The sequence below is a fragment of the Papio anubis genome, chromosome 17 (assembly GCF_008728515.1).
Source record: "Papio anubis isolate 15944 chromosome 17, Panubis1.0, whole genome shotgun sequence".
NCBI classification, from domain to species: domain Eukaryota; kingdom Metazoa; phylum Chordata; class Mammalia; order Primates; family Cercopithecidae; genus Papio; species Papio anubis.
The window spans coordinates 40,317,124-40,341,073 of NC_044992.1; positions in this window are offsets into that span (position 1 = coordinate 40,317,124).

A 23,950-nucleotide genomic window follows, 5' to 3' on the forward strand; every position below is an offset into this window, starting at 1 on the left:
TACCCTAGTCATTCTGAATTTGGGAATTGGAGTGGTTTCATCTGTTGCCACTTTAAATTTCCTTTGACTTTTGAAAAGCTGTGATTACCTCAATATTTCCTCAAGTTTTTATTTTTTCTACTATCCACTCATCTTCAAAAATGTCTCTTCGCTGTTTATCTTTCTTTTAATAAATCAGAACTATTTCATTTAAAATGCTTTATGGTTATATTTGGAACAGACATTTATTTCCTTGTTCTTAGCATTTTCTCAGATAATCATTCTTAGTTTATTCTGTTGTGTGTTTTGAGCTTCACGGATCCAGCAAAAATGTCAGTGAAAAACAAACCATCAGGAATGAATTGTTTAGAAATTGATACTTGAGTCACAGGAGTCTATCAGAAGCTTCCCTAAAACTGGATTTAAAATAACACGAAAGGCTGGGCACGGTGACTCACGCCTGTAATCCCAGCACTTTGGGAGGCCGAGGCGAGGGGATCACGAGGTCAGGAGATCGACACCATCTTGGCTAACACGGTGAAACTCCGCCTCTACTAAAAATTAAAAAAAAAAAAAAAAAAGCCAGGCGTGGTGGTACACGCCTGTAGTCCCAGCTAGCTACTCAGGAGGCTGAGGCAGGAGAATGGCTTGAACCTGGGAGGCGGAGCTTGCTGTGAGCCGAGATCGCACCAAAAAAAAAAAAAGCGGGAAGCACTATAAATACTACGCGCATCTTACCAGAATGAACACAAAAGGAAGAGGGAACGTGCACAGAAAGGGAAGATTTGAGAAAAGAAAGATAAACATTGTCTGTTTCATAGTTTCTTTTAATGTTTCCCTAATTGAGTTCCTTAATTATTCTCAGAAATCTGAACATTTTCTGGAGAGAACATAGAGCTAATGTATTAATTTTTTTTTTTATGTGGAACTCTTTTCCAACAGAGGGCAAGCTCAAGAATATCTATTCAGTGTTTCCGAAGACCTCCATATAAAAACAAAAGTAAATTAATAGTTTAGAGATCAAAGCACTTAGAAAATGTTGTTTATCATCCCTCTATGAGTAAGTGGAGAATCATCACATACAAGAATATTTAGTAATATGCATTTCATTAAAATCAAATATTAGTGGGAGTTATGTGAGTGTGGAGAAAAAAATAACTGACTTCAATCTGTAGGAAAAGCAAGCAAATTTTTGGGATGGGAAGGAAAATTAAAGTTTAATTATCAGATATTTTCTTAAAGTTAATTTTCCTTGCCTTTGTCTCATGCAGAAGCTCTATCAGAGACATGATTTATGGGCATCTTATTTTAATTAGCAGTCTGGAGGTAAATGTTCTGTGAAAAGTTGAGTGTGTGTCCTCACTTTGCAAGGCTGCAAGGGGAACACATTGTGAAATATGTCACACAAGCTTACTAATGCCATATGTTATATATTCAGTTTCATTTTGCTTTGTTTTTAATTGCATAAATGTGACCAGGCATGTGTGAACCATAAAGCTAATAAAATGCAAGTTTCATGGCCCCTACCTTGCACAGATTCTTCCCAAGGTCCCAAGAGGGGCCTTGGCAATGGCATCTGGTGGTATGTTTCTGTAAAATTGATTAAGTAAGATATATTTGCTGCAATCTTTAAGATCAGGTTTCCTCAACCCAAACTGGTATTCCCTAGTGCCATTTGATAGTAATATAGTCATGGCCATTTATGAAATCCACTTAAGGGGAAGAGGAGTTGCGAGATACATTTATTTTGCATTTAGTGAAATATAGTTATGAGCTTCAGAGTCACTTCTGTGTATAGTTAGATTATTGCCAAACACCTCAATGTTGAAATGACTTCCAGAAATATCTTCCTGCCAACTGTGAAGATTTACTATGTGATATGGTTTGGCTCTGTGTCCCCGCCCAATTCTCATGTCAAATTGTAATCCCCTATGTTGGAGGTGGGACCTGTGGGAGGTGATTGGATCATGGGGATGGATTTCCCTGTTGGTGCTGTACTCGTGATAGTGAGTTTTTGTGAGAGGTGGTTGTTTAAGTGTATAGCATCTCCCCAACTCTCTCCCACTCCTACTCCAGCTATGCGATGTGTGTGCTGTGTGTGCTCCCTCTTCACCTTCCTCCATGATTGCACATTTCCTGAGGCTTCCCCAGAAGCCGAGCAGATGCCAGCATCATGTTTCCTGTATAACCTGTGGAACAGTGAGCCAAACAAACCTTTTTCATTTATAAATTACCCAGTCTCAGGTATTTCTTTATAGCAGTGTGAGAACAGAGTAATACACTATGCCACATTGAAAAACTACGAGGCTCAAAGTGGTATTGTAGTCTGCAGGTATGCCTCAAATCTCTATAAGGGCGATATGTGAAAAATTGAAGAGAAATAAGCTTTGAACTTTATGGAGCCATAAGCTAGTCTCTGGAAATTTCTTCCCAATATCACATGTGTAAAATTATAAGTAGAGGATTTGTTTCTTAATGATGCCTCTTCAAAACAGAAGTTTTCTTGTCATGAATATATGAGATAATGCAGATTATATACTTATAAATGTACCAAGCACCTTTACGGATATCATGCAAAATAAAATTTGTCAGAATTCTGGTGTTTAGAGAGAGTAAAGCTGTAGCAGACATATGAAACAGAGATAATAAGTTTGAGAATTGTCAACTGTTATGAATACCCAATATATGTAATTGTTAAAAAACTACGTTTGTTTATTTATACTAAAGAAAAGACTAAATTTGTCCAGACTCTATATAGAAAATCTTTTTAAATTGTTGTCCCATAAAGAGGTGATTTATTAAAGAGTATATGGTCAACAGTTATAAAAACTAAAAGTATTATGGTGACATATGATCAAGTTGTTCATGAATAAAAAAGTTATTTTTCTCAATTCTGTGGTATTTATTATATTTGTCAGCTATACAAAATTTTGTAATTTATTATATGGTTTCTTTTCTATTTTAAATATATATTCAATTTTACATAGTTTGTATTCATAATTGTATGAGTTTATTTTTAGAGACAGACTCCAAACTGAATAAGCTTTAGGTTCCTATAAACCTGAATTTTCCTGTATAGGCGACTTCTTCCAGGAATGATATCTGAAGAAATGGAGCAGACAGCTCCTTACTTGCAGAAGGGGGTCATTCTCCTTCCTAAGGAGTATGAACAAGTAGTGTTTATTCCAGCAATGTCAGAAAGTTTAACTTTAGAAAACTCTGTTAATGTAATTTACCCCATTTATTGATTAAAGGAGAAAAATTCTGAGATCATTTCAATAAATTCAAAAATATATTAAATAAAATACCCAGGAGAGATAAAATTCATAGTAAACTAAATATGGAAGGAATCATCCTTAACCTGATAATGGTTGCCTACCAAAAGGCTATAGCAATTATTGGACTTAAGGTGAAATAATAGAATCAATCACTTTAAGATCAGGAACAGAATGAAAAATCTCTACTATTACTGCCAACTAAAGCAACAAGACAATAAAAAGCAATTAGAAGTGAAAGTATTGGGAAGGAAAAATAATTTATAATCTACCAATTATATATTTGTGTTCCTCGACTATTAAATACAATCTATAGGAAAAATGCTAGAAATAATAAGCAAGGCAGTTGCATTGAAGATATAAAAATTAGTTATATCCCTATGCACTAGAAACAGCCATTAAGAAAATATATAGGTCCAAGACCTATATGGAAAAATGAATAATATCTTTATTGAAGGCATAAAAGTCCCCTAAGTAAATGAAGAGAGATACTTTTGGTCATGGATGGGAAGAATCAATTTCATAAAGGTGTCAATTCCCTCTAAATTAATCTATAAATTTAATGAATTTCTATCATAATCCCATCACAGTTTTTTATAGACTGTGACAAACTAGTCTGAAAATGCATATGGAAAAGTGCATAGCCAAGAATGGTTAATTTCAAAGAATAAGGAGGAGGAATTATCCCTATCAGACTTATACAGTTATAGTAATTGGGAGAATAGAACAACTCTGACACAAGGATGAGGACTTTATGTTTGACAAAGGTAGCAATTTACAATTCAGCAGGATGTTGGACTGCATAATACGTAGTGCTGAGACAGGATGCAAATGGAAAAAATACAGAATTATTGATGTCATTTATACCAGTGTTTCTCAATTGGGATGATTTTGGCCCACTGTGGCAATGTTTGGGGTCATTTTTGGGAGAACAACTGGAAGGGAAGAATATTATTGGTGTCAAGTGGATACAAGTCAAGGATGCTGCTGAATGTTCTACAAAGCATAGTGCAGTTCCCCACCATACCCCTCCCAAAAGAGCATTATTCAGCCCCAAATGTCATAGTGTCATCACTGAGAAACCCAGCACTAGCAAGAACAGATTTCTTTCAGATAACCAGAAGATTGGGTTGTGGTTATCTGGGAGAAATCTGTCATCCCTTTTCAGATCTGTTCAAATGTCACCTTCTAAATACAACTTATCTGAACCCCGTTTATTTACTTATTCTTTCATTCACTTAAATTTCTTCTTTATGGCATTTTTAAAATTTTTAAATTTCAGTTTTTATTTTAGACACAGAGAGTACATGGGCAGATTTTTTTACATGGGATTATTGCATGATGCTGAGTTTGGAGTACAGATCCCGTTACCCAGGTAGTGAGCATTGTACCTGATAGGTAGTTTTCTTAACCCACTCATCCCCCTGCCATTCTCTCGTAGCCCACAGGGTCTGTTGTTCCCCTCTATGTAAAATTAGAACCTCCATTCCTCCTTCTATAACATTTCTGATCCCTCTCGATTCTACTCTCCTTTTTCATTATTCTATAGCACTTACATTCTAACATTCAACAAAATGTAGTTGTTTATTATGTCTATTGTTTATTGTCAATCTGCTAGAATGTCTTGTTTTGTTTATTGACATATCACACACACCCAGAATAGTGCTTAGCCTGCAGCATTTAATCAATAAATATTTAATAAATAAATAATCCCAAGTGCTAATTACTACATACAGTGGCAGGATCGTTCCTAACCTTCTGGTGGATAGTGTCATTTTGAAGAGGACTGTGGCATTGTCAATTATATTTGAAGATGCACACACCAAGAAAGTCAATGTGAAGATGGAGGTCAAAGTTCATCACAGAACTTTTCCCCCCAGCACCTAACCAGATGAGCCACTAAAGTCGACTCCAAGGAAAAGAGTCACCAAGTTATTCTGAGTAATAACTCAAATGCATAAAATTAATGACATGTAACTAATAAAAGAAGCAGAAGATTAAGAACAGAAGAGAATTGTAGCATGTCAGGGCTCCTAACCCTCACTACCTCCCAATCTGTATGCCATGATCTTTTAAAAACATTTTTATTTTTAGGCAATAAATAGGAACTCATATTTGCCCTTTTTTCCTCATAATTTAAAACAAATAGGCATTTGAAAGCGATTATCCAACAGCACAAATGTAGAATCACATGAGACACACACACATACATGCACATGTGTGTGTGTCTGTGCATTTGTGTATGTGCATATAAATATGTATGGATACTTATATCCTGATGCTCAAACTCAGACCTTTTGAAGTGGAATCTCCTGGTATGGACCCAAACAATGTGTGTGTGTGTGTTCCTTTTTGTTGTTGCTATTGCTCTTCGGTTGATACTGATGATCAGCGAATTTCTACAACTTTCCATCCAGCAGGTTTTCAAATGTGTTCCAAGAAGCCCTAAGTATGTGAGTATCTGTGGAGATATCTGTGGAATCATATATTTGGTACTCTGGTAAATAAGATGGTTTTATCTCTTTTATATTTTATGTATATTTACAGATTTTATGTAAGATATTTTTTGGAAAAAAAAAAGTATTGTTTTAAAGCTAATATTCTATTGATTCAGAGAAACCTGGGAAACTGAATGATGTTTAAAGTATGTGGTAGGTGCTGTGATGGACCACACAGATCTGCAGGAATGAGGAAATTTTTCTTCCAGCTGTTGAGAGTGCGACCAGAAGATGAACCTCAGCTGCCATCCATCTTTGAAGATTGCTTCAGCTGAAGAAAACGGTCTGGTCCTAGGTCAGCTTCCTTCTAGGAAAGGCACATATCCCATATCCAAAGGTTAACTTTAGAAAAATCTGTTAATGTAATTTACCCCTCATGTGGGTGTAACAGAGTCCTGACTCTCTTGCTTCAACTCAGGACAACTTTGAACAGCGATCCCAGTCTCCAGAACACCCTCTGATGGGGAGCAGAGCCCTTCACTAGGACGGCATCACAGCTGCCTCTGCCCAATCCTGCTCCCTTTCCATCCTCACTGTTAAATTCCCAGAGCGCTCCCTAATAAGCATCCTGCTCATTAATGTGCATCTCAGAGTCTGCTCCTGAGACACCAACTTACAACACCGAGTGAACCTAGATCATGTGAATATATGATGCGCCGCACTGCATCGTTGCGCAAACGAGTGAGCTGACTAAAAGACTGACAGATAAAAGAAGGAAAAATGTACCACATGCCAAAATCACACCGTTCTGCATTCATAACACATGGAAACTAACGGTCTGCCAGTTGTGAGTTAGCAAAACAGGAAGTTTGTAAGGCACACTGGCATGAAATTACATGGATACACATATCTAGCATTAACTTCTGCCTTCGCCTGCTTAATTAGAGACACTGTTTGGAATATCTACTTGTGACAAAAGTTGGAGAAAGATAAGAGCAGGTAATTATTAAAGTCTGAGAAATGAAACTATTGAAGAGAAGTCAAAGAATTTGTTTTAAACATAGCCGTCCTACCTCTGAGACCAGTGGAAAGAATTAAACGAACTACACCCACCTTCCAATTTGTAAAAAATAATAAATAATAATAATGTACATGCAATAATTGTTTTTTAAAAGATGACATCTTAAATAAGTTAAAATACATATACACTGATGTCAGATAAAAATGCACACCAAAGTCATGGACCAGTTGCAGGGTTCCACTGGCGGTGAAGGAGACCGAGACACTACCATTCTGGGTAAGGACATGAGGCCACTGTGGGAAACACTGCCTCCCAGTTCCTCTGTATCACTTACATCTTCTGAGGCTATGTGCTCTCTGAGTTCTTGTTTTATTTTGCAGATTTATAGTTGCTGCTGTTTTACTCAAATAAATTCCCATCTAGAGAAACTTCAGTTAATGTCATAAGAAAGCATTCAGATGACGAACCATTGAAAGAGGTGAAAAGATCACTGTTAACAGTGAAAAAGGCAGTCAAGGAGATATTTGACAGTGCTGCCAAGATGAAAGGATATACTAAGGCTGGAACCACCACATATGAAGAGGACTCCCTATGTAAGAATATCTGTGACAGATGATATAGGATAAAAGAACTAATACTGTGGTAAATTTATTCTGTGGCTTGCATCACTGTTTCTAACTTTTGTTCTCATAATACAGATTTGTATGCATTCATTGTTTCCAAACCAGTGTATTTATTGTTCCAATAAGTAAATGTGGCAAAAACAAAATACAACTTCAATATGACATTTTTCAACCTTTTGTACCATTGATTCAGCTTATTTGTTCACTTCTCATTAGAATATGTAGTTTGATTTAAATTTTTTAACTTATTTCCACTTTCTATAAATCCAACTAATATGTCAATAAAAAGACAAACGTGATATTGTAAAAAACCTAGTCAGTATTCTGGAATTCAACATGTTATCTACCCAAACTTTCTCTAATGCCTAAAATGTGTCTCAATACTCCTAGATGAACAATATTGCTTTGAATTCTTAAATATAATCAAAAAACTTAGATTTACTTCAAACTTGAATAACTGCTACAGATAAAATAAAAATGCTCATCTCTCTTCAATAATTCTGTATTATAATAGGCTATTTAATAAAATAGAGCATGAATTATTTAATTGCCCACCATAAGAAATGAAAAAGACCTGTGAATTGGTGATGAGATTGAGAAATACAATTAAACTGTAAAATAAAATCTCCACTTTACCTAGATGGGTAATTGAGAAATAATACACATTGTCTAAGAATTTAATTAGACCAGAGTAATTTTAAAGCTTAGATTCACAAAAAGAGTCCCACACTAAGCCTATGGGAAAGGAATAGAAAAAGCTAACACTGTGTATAAAACTACCGAAATATTTGTTTTTATGTGTGCAAAGAAAGGGGCCTAGGAGGAAAGATGAGGAGAAACAGAGAGAAAAAGAGAGAGAGAGAGGCTAAGCAGATGGCAAGAACTAGGATCAAGGTCTGTAGAAATGGCTACAACATTGCAAGTCTGTTTGTGTGGTTGTATAACTTTCCTTACCTTCAGTCAAGTATCCTACATCCACACATGCCTTTTATAAGTGGTGTGTGAGTTGTATGTATGTGCATTCATATGTACAATAAACAAAAGGACAGAATTCTACACGTAGACCTCCATGAGAAAAAGGCGTATGCATAGGATGGTGAACAGCAGCAGAAACTCGGATCAAGGTGAACTTAAGAAAAGAATCCCCCTGGGAATTTACAGACTTCATAGAGAGAGCCTTAGACTTTGCACAAATCATGGAATGGGTTTAGCTAGTCTTACTCGGGATATTATAAATTCACCCAAGCTGACATTTGCGGTTCAGATCTGAGCACATCCTGGTACATTCTATAATTTAAAATTCAACAATGCCAGTTCCTGCTAAATATAACTGGTATTCCCTAAGGGCTTGGCTTAACTTCATCATGACTCTCTTCTTAAGGTCAGAGATCTTCTGAGTTATGCTGATGCAAACATCTATTGAAAGCAGTAAAGACAATTTCTCTCTCCACCCCAACCCTCTCCACTGCATCAAGAGGCTGACGTTAACTCTCCAGTTAGATCTTAATTAATGCAGGCTTTCTACACCACTTTGGAGCCTCAAGACCTGCCGTTCCCATCATTCCATTAAGCAATTTTTGTTCTGATTTTCTACAAATCTCTCTTTCATGACAAACTCACACATTTAAAGAAAGCCACGTGTTATCACCAATACAGGGAGATTCTCTCAAGAGGCCCTCTAACCAAGAATCTCTGTTGAAGACTACTGTCTCTTGTACCCCTCCAGTCTCTTCCTTCTGCGTGGAACATTCATTACTTAATGAAATATTTAACTCCTCTTTGCAAATCTTCTTCCACTTTCAGAGATTTTTAGCATTTTACTTTCTATTGATGTGAACTGGTTCTCTTCCGCCTCCCATTGAAAATATTTCCTGTTTAGAAACCTTTTTTAGAAATAAGTTTACAGTTGTTTCATCACAGGGTCAGATTGGTAAAACTGAGAAAAAGATGGTAATTCATCTTCCTCCTCCCTGCAACTCTTCTCAACAAGGAAATGACTATAAAATAGTGGAGAGAAAATACCAAAATTTGGATCATTTTCATTAGCATTGTAATTAACTGTATATCTTCTGTGTCTGTCTGCTGTAAAGCACATACTGTCTGGAACCTACTTTTTGGTTCTTCCATGTTGAAATAGCTGTATGATTGTTTCTTCTTTGCCCGAGTTATATATGTGCATTTTAAGATATAATTGAATATTGATGTAAATAATTAAGAAAGTTAAAACGATCACACATAACTATCATGTCTGTACAATTTGTTGTCCAAACTGGGACCTTTTCAGAATGAAAGTGGTGGTAATAATTACTTTGGGAAAAATAGACTGTTCCAGGAGAATCCCGATGCGGTCACTCTAACATCAATTGATGTGTAACCTTCCAGAATTTATTCTATGAATATACACACTATAGATTGCTTACCTATTTAGAAAAAATGAAATATGATGCATAGTTGTGTAAGCTTTTTATATAAAATAGACATTTATTTCTATATCAATAAGTACAGAGCTACACAATTATTTCAATGGCTAGAGTGACTTGCACTTGTTAAGTGCTACATAAATGTTATTCTTATTAGTTTTAGAATTCCTGTGTTGTTATAGTATGCTTTTGCTTAGTAAATGAAATTAGTTTTACATCCTATTACTTAAGATCCTATTCCATTTTTGCTATTTTAATCAATACTGTGATAAATATTTTTGCCCTTCCTTAAGGTAAATTTTTGCCCTACCTTAAGATAAATGTTTAGAAGATGAATTTTGGAATTTAAAGTATGTAATTTTACATTTGGTGACATGCTTATATATTGTTTTCTTAAAACCAATTTGTTTTGTATATTTTTAAGAACAAGATAAATTTAAATGTATCAACATACATACCCATTGGAAATGTATGATTGCCAATTTCCCTATAACCCTGAGAACAATAAATATTGTCAACAATTTTGACCTTTTTCAATTTAACAAATAGAAATGGTTTCGTATTTTAATTGCACTCTTTAGATCCAGCTAATTAATATTCACCCTGGAGCTGGGGATACAGTAGATAACTCAATAGAATAGAGCTTATTGTAGAAAGTAGGAACAGGGACAGAAAATAGAGCCACAATGTACCTTACAAAAGCAATCAAATTTTAGAAAATTTTAAGTGGCTAAATAGAAAAAAATTATGTTTTTGTCAGAAATTTATTTTTGTGAGGTTTAACACAGAAATCTAATGTTATTCAAATAGTTTTAATTTTGATGATAAAAATATGAGTATTTATGTTTATACTTTTTGTTTCCTACTTAAGGTATCTTTGTCTAAACCTGATGTTTTAAAATTTTAGCTCGCATAATTTATTGAACTGTCATCCTTTCTACATTCAATTGCCTTAGTGTTTTTTCTGAAAATCAACTTGCCGTATTTGTTTGGGTCCATTAATGGATTTTTTTATCCATGTCCATTCATCTATGTATTTTTGTGCCAATACTGCACATTCTTACCTCGGGTATTTTTTTTAATTGCCTTATTGCACTGTATAGGGCCTAGATGCCCTTTATTAGGTTGAATAACTTTTTCCTACTTCTAGTTTACTGAGAATTTTTGTCATGAATGTATATCAACTTTTATCAAATGTTTTTCTGTAACTATTGAGATGACCATGCATTGTTTCTTCTTTAGGCTGTTAATATTGTGAATTATACTGATTAATTTTAAGACATTAAAGTAGTCTTGCATTCCCAAGATAAACTTCACATGGTCATGATGATTCTTTTTTAATGTAATATATATTGCTAAGTTTGAACTGCTAACATTCTGTGGAGGATTTTTGCACTTATCATCAAGAGGGCTCTGTAGAGGTGATTTTTGTTGTAAATTATTTGCCTGGTCTGGACTCACAAAATGAGTTAGTTACAGCTTGTTCCTCTGTTATACTCTGGAAGATTTCATGCAAAACTGGGACTCCTTCTTCCTAAAATACTTGCTAATATTCACCAGTAAAGCCACCTGTGTCTGGGATTATCTTGGTAGAAAAGTTTTTAACTACAAAATCAATTTCTCAAATAGATGTGCCCCTTCTGGTTATCTAAATCTTCTTTAATGCATTTTGATATTTTTTGTCTTTTACGGAATTCCTACAGTTGCTCAAAGTTGCTGATTTATTGGCATAAAGTTGTTTATAATAAATCTTTATTATTTTAATGTCTGTAGAGTCTGCAGTTACGGCCATTATTTTATCTTTTATATAGTTAAATTGTACCTGTCTTCTGTTCCTCATCAATCTGCCTGAAGTTCTATCAGTTATGTTGATATTTTTCAAAGAAGCAACATTTGATTCTATTGATTTTCTTTTTCTGATTTCTATCTTGTTGAATTATGTTATTTATTATTATTACCATTTGTTTCATTTTGCTTAATTTGACTTTCTTTTTTCTAGTTTCTTAAATTGGAAGCCTAGTTCAATCACTAATTCAAGACCATTTTTGTTGTCTAATATAAGCATTTGATGCTATATAACAGTTCTCTAAACACTATTTTAGCTGGATCCCACAAGTTTTTATATATTGTTATCATTTTTAATCAGTTCAAAATATTATCTAAATTTTCGTGTGTGTGTGTGTGTGTTTGTGTGTGTGTTGTCCTATGGCCTATTTAAAAGAAAGTTGTTTAAATTTTCAAATATCTGGGACTTTTTGCAGATAATTTTCTTTTTTTTTTCACATTTCAATACTAACATTTATCTTTTTTATTATTATTATTATTATACTTTGAGTTCTAGGGTACATGTGCATAACGTGCAGGTTTGTTACATATGTATACTTGTGCCATGTTGGTGTGCTGCAGCCATCAACTAGTCAGCACCCATCAACTCGTCATTTACATCAGGTATAACTCCCAATGCAATCCCTCCCCCCTCCCCCCTCCCCATGATAGGCCCTAGTGTGTGATGTTCCCCTTCCCGAGTCCAAGTGATCTCATTGTTCAGTTCCCACCTATGAGTGAGAACATGCGGTGTTTGGTTTTCTGTTCTTGTGATAGTTTCCTAAGAATGATGGTTTCCAGCTGCATCCATGTCCCTACAAAGGATGCAAACTCATCCTTTTTTATGGCTGCATAGTATTCCATGGTGTATATGTGCCACATTTTCTTAATCCAGTCTGTCACTGATGGACATTTGGGTTGATTCCAAGTCTTTGCTATTGTGAATAGTGCTGCAATAAACATACATGTGCATGTGTCTTTATAGCAGCATGATTTATAATCCTTTGGGTATATACCCAGTAATGGGATGGCTGGGTCATATGGTACATCTAGTTCTAGATCGTTGGGGAATCGCCATACTGTTTTCCATAATGGTTGAACTAGTTTACAATCCCACCAACAGTGTAAAAGTGTTCCTATTTCTCCACATCCTCTCCAGCACCTGTTGTTTCCTGACTTTTTAATGATTGCCATTCTAACTGGTGTGAGATGGTATCTCATTGTGGTTTTGATTTGCATTTCTCTGATGGCCAGTGATGATGAGCATTTGTTCATGTGTCTGTTGGCTGTATGAATGTCTTCTTTTGAGAAATGTCTGTTCATATCCTTTGCCCACTTTTTGATGGGGTTGTTTGTTTTTTTCTTGTAAATTTGTTTGAGTTCTTTGTAGGTTCTGGATATTAGCCCTTTGTCAGATGAGTAGATTGCAAAAATTTTCTCCCATTCTGTAGGTTGCCTGTTCACTCTGATGGTAGTTTCTTTTGCTGTGCAGAAGCTCTTTAGTTTAATTAGATCCCATTTGTCAATTTTAGCTTTTGCTGCCGTTGCTTTTGGTGTTTTAGACATGAAGTCTTTGCCCATGCCTATGTCCTGAATGGTACTACCTAGGTTTTCCTCTAGGATTTTTATGGTATTAGGTCTAACATTTAAGTCTCTAATCCATCTTGAATTAATTTTCGTATAAGGAGTAAGGAAAGGATCCAGTTTCAGCTTTCTACTTATGGTTAGCCAATTTTCCCAGCACCATTTATTAAATGGGGAATCCTTTCCCCATTTCTTGTTTCTCTCAGGTTTGTCAAAGATCAGATGGCTGTAGATGTGTGGTATTATTTCTGAGGACTCTGTTCTGTTCCATTGGTCTATATCTCTGTTTTGGTACCAGTACCATGCTGTTTTGGTTACTGTAGCCTTGTAGTATAGTTTGAAGTCAGGTAGCGTGATGCCTCCAGCTTTGTTCTTTTGACTTAGGATTGTCTTGCAGATGCGGGCTCTTTTTTGGTTCCATATGAACTTTAAAGCAGTTTTTTCCAATTCTGTGAAGAAACTCATTGGTAGCTTGATGGGGATGGCATTGAATCTATAAATTACCTTGGGCAGTATGGCCATTTTCACGATATTGATTCTTCCTATCCATGAGCATGGTATGTTCTTCCATTTGTTTGTGTCCTCTTTTATTTCACTGAGCAGTGGTTTGTAGTTTTCCTTGAAGAGGTCCTTTACATCCCTTGTAAGTTGGATTCCTAGGTATTTTATTCTCTTTGAAGCAATTGTGAATGGAAGTTCATTCCTGATTTGGCTCTCTGTTTGTCTGTTACTGGTGTATAAGAATGCTTGTGATTTTTGCACATTAATTTTGTATCCTGAGACTTTGCTGAAGTTGCTTATCAGCTTAAGGAGATTTTGGGCTGAGACAATGCGATTTTCTAAATATACAATCATGTCATCTGCAAAGAGGGACAATTTGATTTCTTCTTTTCCTAACTGAATACCCTTGATTTCTATTATTCATTTTTATTTTAATTATATTATGATCAAAGAACATAGTATGCATTATTTCTGTTTTTCATAATTATTGAGATGTGCTTTATGGCCTTCAATGTGGCCTGTCTTGGTCAGGATTTGGGTAGTAATTGAAAATAATGTATATTATTATTTTCTCTGTTAAATAGAGCATTCTATAGATATCAAAGAGATCGAATGGGTCGATTAGTTATAACTTCTATTTTTAAAGTACTTTATCTACTTATTTTATCAATTACTGAGAGAGAAAGATCTTGAAATCTTCAACAACAGTTGTAAATTTTTAAAATCTATGTATTTATTAGCAGAAAATTCTCAAATTCTTGCTCAGTGTCTAGAGTTTAAATAATATGAGCATTATGATATAGTACTTAGTAACAAAGGTTCCTATAAATTAGTACTTCAAGGGGAGAATACTTATACAAAATAGTATCAAAGACAGTATTTAAGGCAAACAAGACGTTGAGCTCCTCTGATTTCTCACTTCAAATTCAAGTATTATTAGTGTAGATAGTACTATAAGAAAAGGTTTTCTCTCAGCTGACTTCTAATTGTACTTCATTCTTCTAAGTACATGCTTACATGAAAGTCTGCCTAAGCATTTATTAAATGAATAATGGGAAGATAGAAACATGATTTTAAAAGATGCTGGTGGAAATTCAGAGTCAGCTGTTTTAAATTTTATGAACGCAGTAGTAATTTAACTTGTGATGAAAAGAATTTTATTCCCATTTCCAAGAATGCTAATGCTCACATTTCAGTTATTAAAATTAATCTGACTCAATTTTGTTCTGTACGCGTGGGTTCAGCCGTACTGATTGAGAATAGCAACAAACATTAAGTATGGTTTTGTGATCTGTGACACTCTATGGCTGTTAACACCAAATAGGAATGGGTTGATAGAGTGTCCTTTTGACCCAAAATGCAGAATTCATTAGGAATTAATGGTAAATGATATTCCAAAGATAATGTCATTCATTTATTTGACAAATATTTATTGAGTCTTTCCATAAAACCATGCCTAGGGAAGGGAAACTAACATTTACTGGAGACTCCAATATATGCCAATAACTGTTAGGCTTTTTCTAAACGTGACTTAATCCTCATGGCAACAGAATGAAAATAGGTGTTATTATTATGGTTTACAGGTGAAAAAATATAAATGTATCAAGGTCACCTTGCTCAAATTCAAACAAAAGATAAGCGGTGGCACTGTAATTCACATCCATATATTCTGTAATCCCAAATCTCAATTCTTTTTATTATGCCATGTTCCTAGTAACTGGGTGGATTTCAAGAAGCATAAGACATGAATTGTTTCTATTGTCAAAAACTTACAGCCTAATTGGAAAGACATGATATGCAAATGTCCATTCACTCAACAAACACATTTAAGCCACAGCAATAAATAATGTTTTATACAGGTGGAGAAAAATTAGTTCCATAGTAGATGCAATTTATATCCCATGCATTGAGAAATTCCTGAATTATTTTGTCTTTTATGAGCAAATAAAATTGTTTATGTTTTTTAAAACCCACTTTATATATCCTATGGGGTGAAGTAAAAATAAATGAATGAAAAATTTAAAAATCGACTTTAATAAAAATGTTTTCTTCTTAACTATAAGGTGAAACATGAAGTTTTCCAACAAGTAACCACTTTCTGATGCTTGCAAAGTTAATCAGAGCATCATATTTAACTTAAAGCACAAAATTGCTCATAGACATTTCAGTGGAAACTTTAATTCATGAATTTTCTGGCACTGGCTTGGACATGTTTGTACACATATGAGACAATGAAATTTTATTGTCCTTTACATTTGTTTAACTCGCTCAAGTTCTTTTTCATATGTCACTTGGGAATCAATAGTGTATTCATTGTATCCAAAATTAAAGTCCCAGTTTATATCCCCAAATTTGTTCCAATCCCAAGTTTTCCATCTCACTGAATTACAGAACAAAAATATAAAAGTTAATCTCTAACTCTTTCCTTTTGCTATCATTCCATCACCCCTATTATTCATTAATACATTTTTTCATTCTACATATCCACAATGTCTGCCAAAAATATATATTTCTCTCCAGTTTTAGTCCTTCTACCATGATCTACCCCATTACCACTTGAAATTTGGTCTACGGCAATAACCACCTAATTCATCACTCTGCTTCTATTTTTGCCCCACCCTATATCTTCTCTACACTATAGCCATTTTTTATTCTTTTAAATATAACTCAAATATTATTTATTCCATATTTCAACACTTAATAAACTTAAATTCATTGATTGATTAATTTCCAAGGCTCTGAAATTCCTTTGACTTTAGAATAAAGTCTACATTTCTTATTCTATAGGAACCCACAAAGCTAATGCCTCTTTGCCCTTCATCTGCAAAACATAGGTTAGTACATGATAGCCATTTTCTCCATGTTGGAGTTGGTAAACCAAATGCTTAAACCAAGATAATCGCTACTTCGATCAGCATCTTGTTATAGAACCAACAAATTTATATGCCTGCTGCACAGTGAAATACCAATACACTGAGGCAGTAGAGTTTGCAGCAGAGAAAAAATTTAATGATCTCAGGGTAGCAAGCAAAGAGGCAGGAAGAGGCCCTCAAATCCTTAGCCCTGAGGAGTTCAGAGCTGACATTTTTAAGAGGATTGTGGATGAGGAGCTGGAAAATCGGGATCATTGATTGGTCAGGGTAAAAGTGATTAAATCATCAGGATGTGGAAACTTCATTCTTTAGTGAGTCATCTCCTTATTGGATACTTCAGACCAGCTGACATCAGTAGTTTTGCTAGTATACAGGACCTGAAAGAATATCTCAGATGGAAGGCATAATATTTCATAATGTTGTTGTCTGCAGAGGAGTTAAGGGGAACTATAATCTTGTGACAAGGTCTGCATAATTGGCAGCAAATAACTATGAGAAAGTGAATCAGAGCAAGCTGACCTAATGATTATTGCTGAATGTGCTGAATCAGCAATTTATTTTCATTTCTTACCTCTCTTCTTCCCTGGTTAAGTTTATAAAGTTAATAGAAATGTTTTGAATCTCATGTCTACATCACGTTCACCAGGTTGTTTCATAGTATTTTATTTTTGCAATTGCTACTCTGGGCAAGCCAATTATATAAGATTTATATATAATCTTTTTAGGGCTAAACTAGTCCTACTCATATGCTTATTATAGATGGAAGACGTTTGGCTTCAGAATGACACTTCCAATAGAATCTGGGTTCTACCACTCCCTTTCTGAACATACTTAGTTATTTCACTTCTCTTTGTCAGTCTCTTAAATTATAAATTGGGAACAATCAACATATATTTTACAAAAGTGTTGTGTTTGAGTTAAAAGGAAATAAATTGCAAAAGAGAAACTTGGAGTAGAAATTTAGCCAAAGTCAGTTCCTTTTATTCCCCTTACCTTATAACACACAAGCCAAAACTAAATTTTTCTATAGCTTAGTCATGGCCATTTAATTTTATAGCCTAAATTATGTTCAATTGGTTAATTTACTAACCAGCATTGCTTTCTTAAAGTAACCAATTGCTTTAACAATAATCTCAGCTTAAATTTTTTCTTTTACATTTTCAGTTCTGAGGTTTTCTCCTTTTAATATGCTAGAGACAGCTGCGTGATATTCCTAGCTGTGGTACAAACACCCTATGACATTGGGCATAGTTGCTCACATCTCCCGTTACAGCTCCACTGGGAGCTGGTACAGCAGCAAGAACAGGAGAATTCTCTTTTGATTGTTTTGTAATAAATTGTAGCTGTAACTATATGTACAGCAGCTTTTGGTTTTCTTGGCTTGAATACAATCATTTTCATAGCCTTTGTCCAGATACTAAAATATTCATCAATCCTGGGGGATGGGGGATGGGGAGAGAGAAGATACACCATACTTTAAGGCAAAATATACTCCTTAAGAAGAATTTGTAAAACCTTTTATAATAAAATGATTTATTTTTTTAATTTTTGAGACAGGGTTTTACTGTGTCACCTGGGGTGGAATACGGTGGCATGATCGTGGCTCACTGCAGCCTCGACCTCTCAGGCTTAAGTGATCCTCCCACCTCAGCCTTCCACATAGCTGGCCTACAGGCATATACCATCACTCCTGGATAACTTTTGTATTTTTTTGTAGAGATGGGGTCTTGCCCTGTTGCCCAGGCTGGTCTCGAACTCCTGGGCTCAAGTGATCTGCCATCCTTGGCCTCCCAAATTGTTGGGATTACAGGTGTGATCAACTGCATTTGGCCACAGTTATTTCTTTTGAAATTGAATTACTTCATACCAGAGATGATCAGTTGATCACTGTCAGGTCCACATCTACCTCACTTTGGAGCTCCCAGGTACTCTTTCCTTGGCAGTTCTGCTCAGGGGTCTAGTGCTATGCAACCAAAGTCACATCATGATAATGCTTAGGGGGCAGAGCAGTGCATTAGGATGTTGAAGAATAAATGTATTCAAGAAGGATGAATGTTCCAAAATAATGGATCAGAATGTGGTGTGGGTACTCTTATAATATTAAGAAGCATTAATCAACATGTAAGCCCCATGATTTTCTCTTCACACCTTTGGAAAGACAGAGACTGACTTGACAACATCAGTTTTACACCCATAATCCACCGGTTTTGAAAACTTCTCATTAGTGAAAAGCAAATGATATATGAATTTTAATGGACCCTGAGTAAAGAGTTTCATGTTGCAGTGCCATTCCAACATGGCCGAATAGGAACAGCTCCGGTCTGCAGCAACCAGCATGACTGACGCAGAAGACGGTGATTTCTGCATTTCCAACTGAGGTACATGGTTCATCTCATTGGGACAGGTTGGACAATGGGTACAGCCCACAGAGTGAGAGCCAAAGCAGGACAAGGTGTCGCCTCACCCAGGAAGTGCAAGGAGTCTGGGGATTTCCCTTTCCTAGCCAAGGGAAGCCATGACAGACTGTACCTGGAAAATCGGGACACTGCCTAAATACTGTGCTTTTCCAACTGTCTTAGCAAATGGCACACCAGGAGATTATATCCTACGCCTGGCTCAGTGGGTCCCACACCCATGGAGCCTTGCTCACTGCTAATGCAGCAGTCTGAGATCAACCTATGAGGCAGCAGCATGGCAGGGGGATGGGCATCCGCCATTGCTGAGGCTTGAGTAGGTAAACAAAGTGGCCAGGGAAGCTTGAACTGGGTGGAGCCCACTGAAGCTCTGCAAGGCCTGCTGCCTCTGTAGACCCCACCTCTGGGGGCAGGGTATAGCTGAACAAAAGGCAGCAGAAACTTTTGCAGACTTAAACGTCCCTGTCCGACAGCTCTGAAGAGAGCAGTGGTTCTCCCAGTATGGTGTTTAAGCTCTGAGAACAGACAGACTGCCTCCTCAAGTGGCTCCCTGACCCCCGTGTAGCCTAACTAGGAGACGCCTCCCAGTAGGGGCTGACTGACACCTCATACAGGCAGGCAACCCTCTGGGATGAAGCTTCCAGAGAAAGGATCAGGCAGCAATATTTACTATTCTGCAATATTTGCTGTTCTGCAGCCTCCGCTGGTGATACCCAGGCAAACAGGGTCTGGAGTGGAACTCCACCAAACTCCAACAGACCTGCAGCTGAGGGACCTGACTCTTAAAAGGAAAACTAACAAACAAAAAGAAAGGAATAGCATCAACATCAACAAAAAAGACATCCACAACAAAACCCCATGCGTAGGTCACCAGCATCAAAGACCAAAGGTAGATAAAACCACAAAGATGGGGAGAAACCAAAGCAGAAAAGCTGAAAATTCTAAAAACCAGAGCGCTTCTTCTCCTCCAAAGGATGGCAGCTCCTCGCCAGCAATGGAACAAAGCTGAATGGAGAATGACTTTGACGAGCTGACAGAAGTCGGCTTCAAAAGGTCGGTAATAACAAACTTCTCTGAGCTAAAGGAGGATGTTTGAACCCATTGCAAGGAAGCTAAAAACCTTGAAAAAAGATTAGACAAATGGCTAACCAGAATAAACAGCATAGACAAGATCTTAAATGACACGATAGAGCTGAAAACCATGGCACGAGAACTACATGACGCATGTACAAGCTTCAATAGCTGATTCAGTCAAGTGGAAGAAAGGGTATCAGTGATTGAAGATCAAATTAATGAAATAAAGAGAAGAGAAGTTTAGAGAAAAAAGAGTAAAAGGAAACGAACAAAGCCTCCAAGAAATATGAGACTATGTGAAAAGACTAAATCTACGTTTGATTGGTGTACCTGAAAGTGACAGGGAGAATGGAACCAAGCTGGAAAACACTTCAGGATATTATCCAGGAGAATTTCCCCAACCTAGCAAGGCAGGCCAACATTCAAATTCAGGAAATACAGAGAACACCACAAAGATACTCCTTGAGAAGAAAAACCCCAAGACACATAATTGTCAGATTCGCCAAGGTTGAAATGAAGGAAAAAAATGTTAAAGGCATCCAGAGAGAAAGGCATCCCTTTCTCTCTGCCTTTAACATAAAAAAATGTTAAAGGCATCCCTTGGGTTACCCACAAAGGGAAGCCAATCAGACTAACAGCAGATCTCTCGGCAGAAACTCTACAAGCCAGAAGAGAATGGGGGCCAATATTCAACATTCTTAAAGAAAAGAATTTTCAACCCAGAATTTCATATCCAGACAAACTAAGCTTCGTAAGTGAAGGAGAAATAAAATCCTTTCCATACAAGCAAATGTTGAGAGATTTTGTCTCCACCAGGCCTGCCTTACGAGAGCTCCTGAAGGAAGCACTAAACATGGAAAGGAACGATCAGTACCAGCCACCGCAAAAACATGCCAAATTGTAAAGACCATTGATGCGATAAAGAAACTGCATCAACTAACGGGCAAAATAACCAGCTAACATCACAGTGACAGGATCAAATTCACACATAACAATATTAACCTTAAACATAAATGGGCTAAATGCCCCAATTAAAAGACACAGACTGGCAAACTGGATAAAGAGTCAAGACCTACCAGTGTGCTGTACTCACATGCAGAGACACACATATGCTCAAAATAAAGGGATGGAGGAACATCTACCAAGCAAATGGAAAGCAAAAAAAAAGGCAAGGGTTGCAATCCTAGTCTCTGATAAAACAGACTTTAAACTAACAAAGATCAAAAGAGACAAAAAAGCCATTACATAATGGTAAAGGGAATAATTCAACAAGAAGAGCTAACTCTCCTAAATATATATGCATCCAATATAGGAGCACCCAGATTCATAAAGCAAGTCCTTAGAGACCTACAAAGAGACTTGGACTCCCACACAGTAATAATGGGCGATTTTAACACCCCACTGTGAATATTAGAAAGATCGATGAGACAGAAGGTTAACAAGGATATACAGAACTGGAACTCAGCTCTGCACCAAGCAGACCTAATAGACATCTATAGAACTCTCCACCCCAAATCAACAGAATATACAGTCTTCTCAGCACTACATCGCACTTATTCGAAAATTGACCACATAGTTGGAAGTAAAGCACTCCTCAGCAAATATAAAAGAACAGAAATCACAACAAACTGTCTCTCAGACCACAGTGCAATCAAATTAGAACTCAGGATTAAGTAACTCACTCAAAACCACACAACTACATGGAAACTAAACAACCTGCTCCTGAATGACTACTGGGTAAATAACAAAATGAAGGCAGAAATAAAGACATTCTTTGAAAGCAATAAGAGCAAAGACATAATGTACCAGAATCTCTGGGACATATTTAAAGCAGTGTGTAGAGGGAAACTGATAACACTAAATGCCCACAAGAGAAAGCAGGAAAGATCTAAAATCAACACCCTAACATCACAATTAAAAGAACTAGAGAAGCAAGAGTAAACACATTCAAAAGCTAGCGGAAGGCAAGAAATAAGTAAGATCAGAGCAGAACTGAAGGAGATAGAGACACAAGAAACCTTCAAAACATCAATGAATCCAGGAGCTGATTTTTTGAAATGATCAACAAAATTGATAGACTGCGAGAAAGACTAATAAAGAAGAAAAGAGAGAAGAATCAAATAGATGCAATAAAAAAATGATAAAGGGGCTATCACCACTGATCTCACAGAAATACAAACTACTATCAGAGAATACTATAAACACCTCTATGCAAATAAACTAGAAAATCTAGAAGAAATGGATAAATTCCTGGACACATACACCCTCCCAAGACTAAACCAGGAAGAAGTTGAATCACTGAACAGACCAAAAACAGGCTCTGAAATTGAGGCAATAATTAACAGCCTACCAATCAAAAAAAGTCCAGGACCAGATGGATTCACAGCCGAATTCTACCAGAGGTACAAAGAGGAGGTGGTACCATTCCTTCTGAAACTATTCCAATCAATAGAAAAAGAGGGAATCCTCCCTAACTCATTTTATGAGGCCAGAATCATCCTCATACCAAAGCCTGGCAGAGACACAACAAAAAAAAGAGAATTTTAGACAAATATCGCTGATGAACATCGATGCAAAAATCCTCAATAAAATACTGGTGATCTGAATCTAGCAGCATATCAAAAAGCTTATCCACCCCGATCAAGTTGGCTCATCCCTGGGATGCAAGGCTGGTTCAACATACACAAATCAATAAACATAATCCATCACAGAAGCAGAACCAATGACAAAAACCACATGATTATCTCAATAGATGCAGAAAAGGCTTTTGACAAAATTCAACAGCACTTCATGCTAAAAACTCTCAATAAACTAGGTATTGATGGAATGTATCTCAAAATAATAAGAGCTATTTATGACAGACCTACAGCCAATATCATACTGAATGTGCAAAAACTGGAAGAATTCCCTTTGAAAACTGGCAGAAGACAGGGATGCCCTCTCTCACCACTCCTATTCAACATAGTGTTGGAAGTTCTGGCCAGGGATCAGGCAAAATAAAGAAATAAAGGGTATTCGATTAGGAAAAGAGGAAGTCAAATTGTCCCTGTTTGCAGATGACATGATTGTACATTTAGACAACCCCATCATCTCAGCCCAAAATCTCCTTAAGCTGATAAGCAACTTCAGCAAAATCTCAGGATATAAAATCAATGTGCAAAAATCATAAGCATTCTTATACACCAATAACAGAGAAACAGAGAGTCAAATCATGAGTGAGCTCCCATTCTCAATTGCTACAAAGAGAATGAAATACCTAGGAATTCCACTTACAAGGGAAGTAAAGGATTTCTTCAAGAAGAACTACAAACCACTGTTCAACAAAAAAAAGGAGGATACAAACAAATGGAAGAACATTCCATGCTCATGGTTAGGAAGAATCAATATCGTGAAAATGGCCATACTGCCCAAGGTAATTTATAGATTCAATGCCATCCCCATAAAGCTACCGATGACTTTCTTCACAGAATTGGAAAAAACTACTTTAAAGTTCATATGGAACCAAAAAAGAACCCACAATATCCTAAGCTAAAAGAACAAAGCTGGAGGCATCCCACTACCTGACTTCAAACTATACTACAAGGCTACAGTAATCAAACAGCCTGCTACTGGTACCAAAACAGAGATGTAGACCAATGGAACAGAACAGAGGCCTCAGAAATAACACCACACATCTACAAACATCTGATCTTTGACAAACCTGACAAAAACGAGCAATGGGGAAAGGATTCCCTATTTAATAAGTGGTGTTATGAAAACTGGCTAGCCATATGTAGAAAGCTGAAACTGGATCCCTTCCTTACACCTTACACAAAAATTAATTCAAGATGGATTAAAGGCTTAAATGTTAGATGTAAAACCATAAAAACCCTAGAAGAAAACCTAGGCAATACCATTCAGGACATTTTATTCCATTCTTTATGG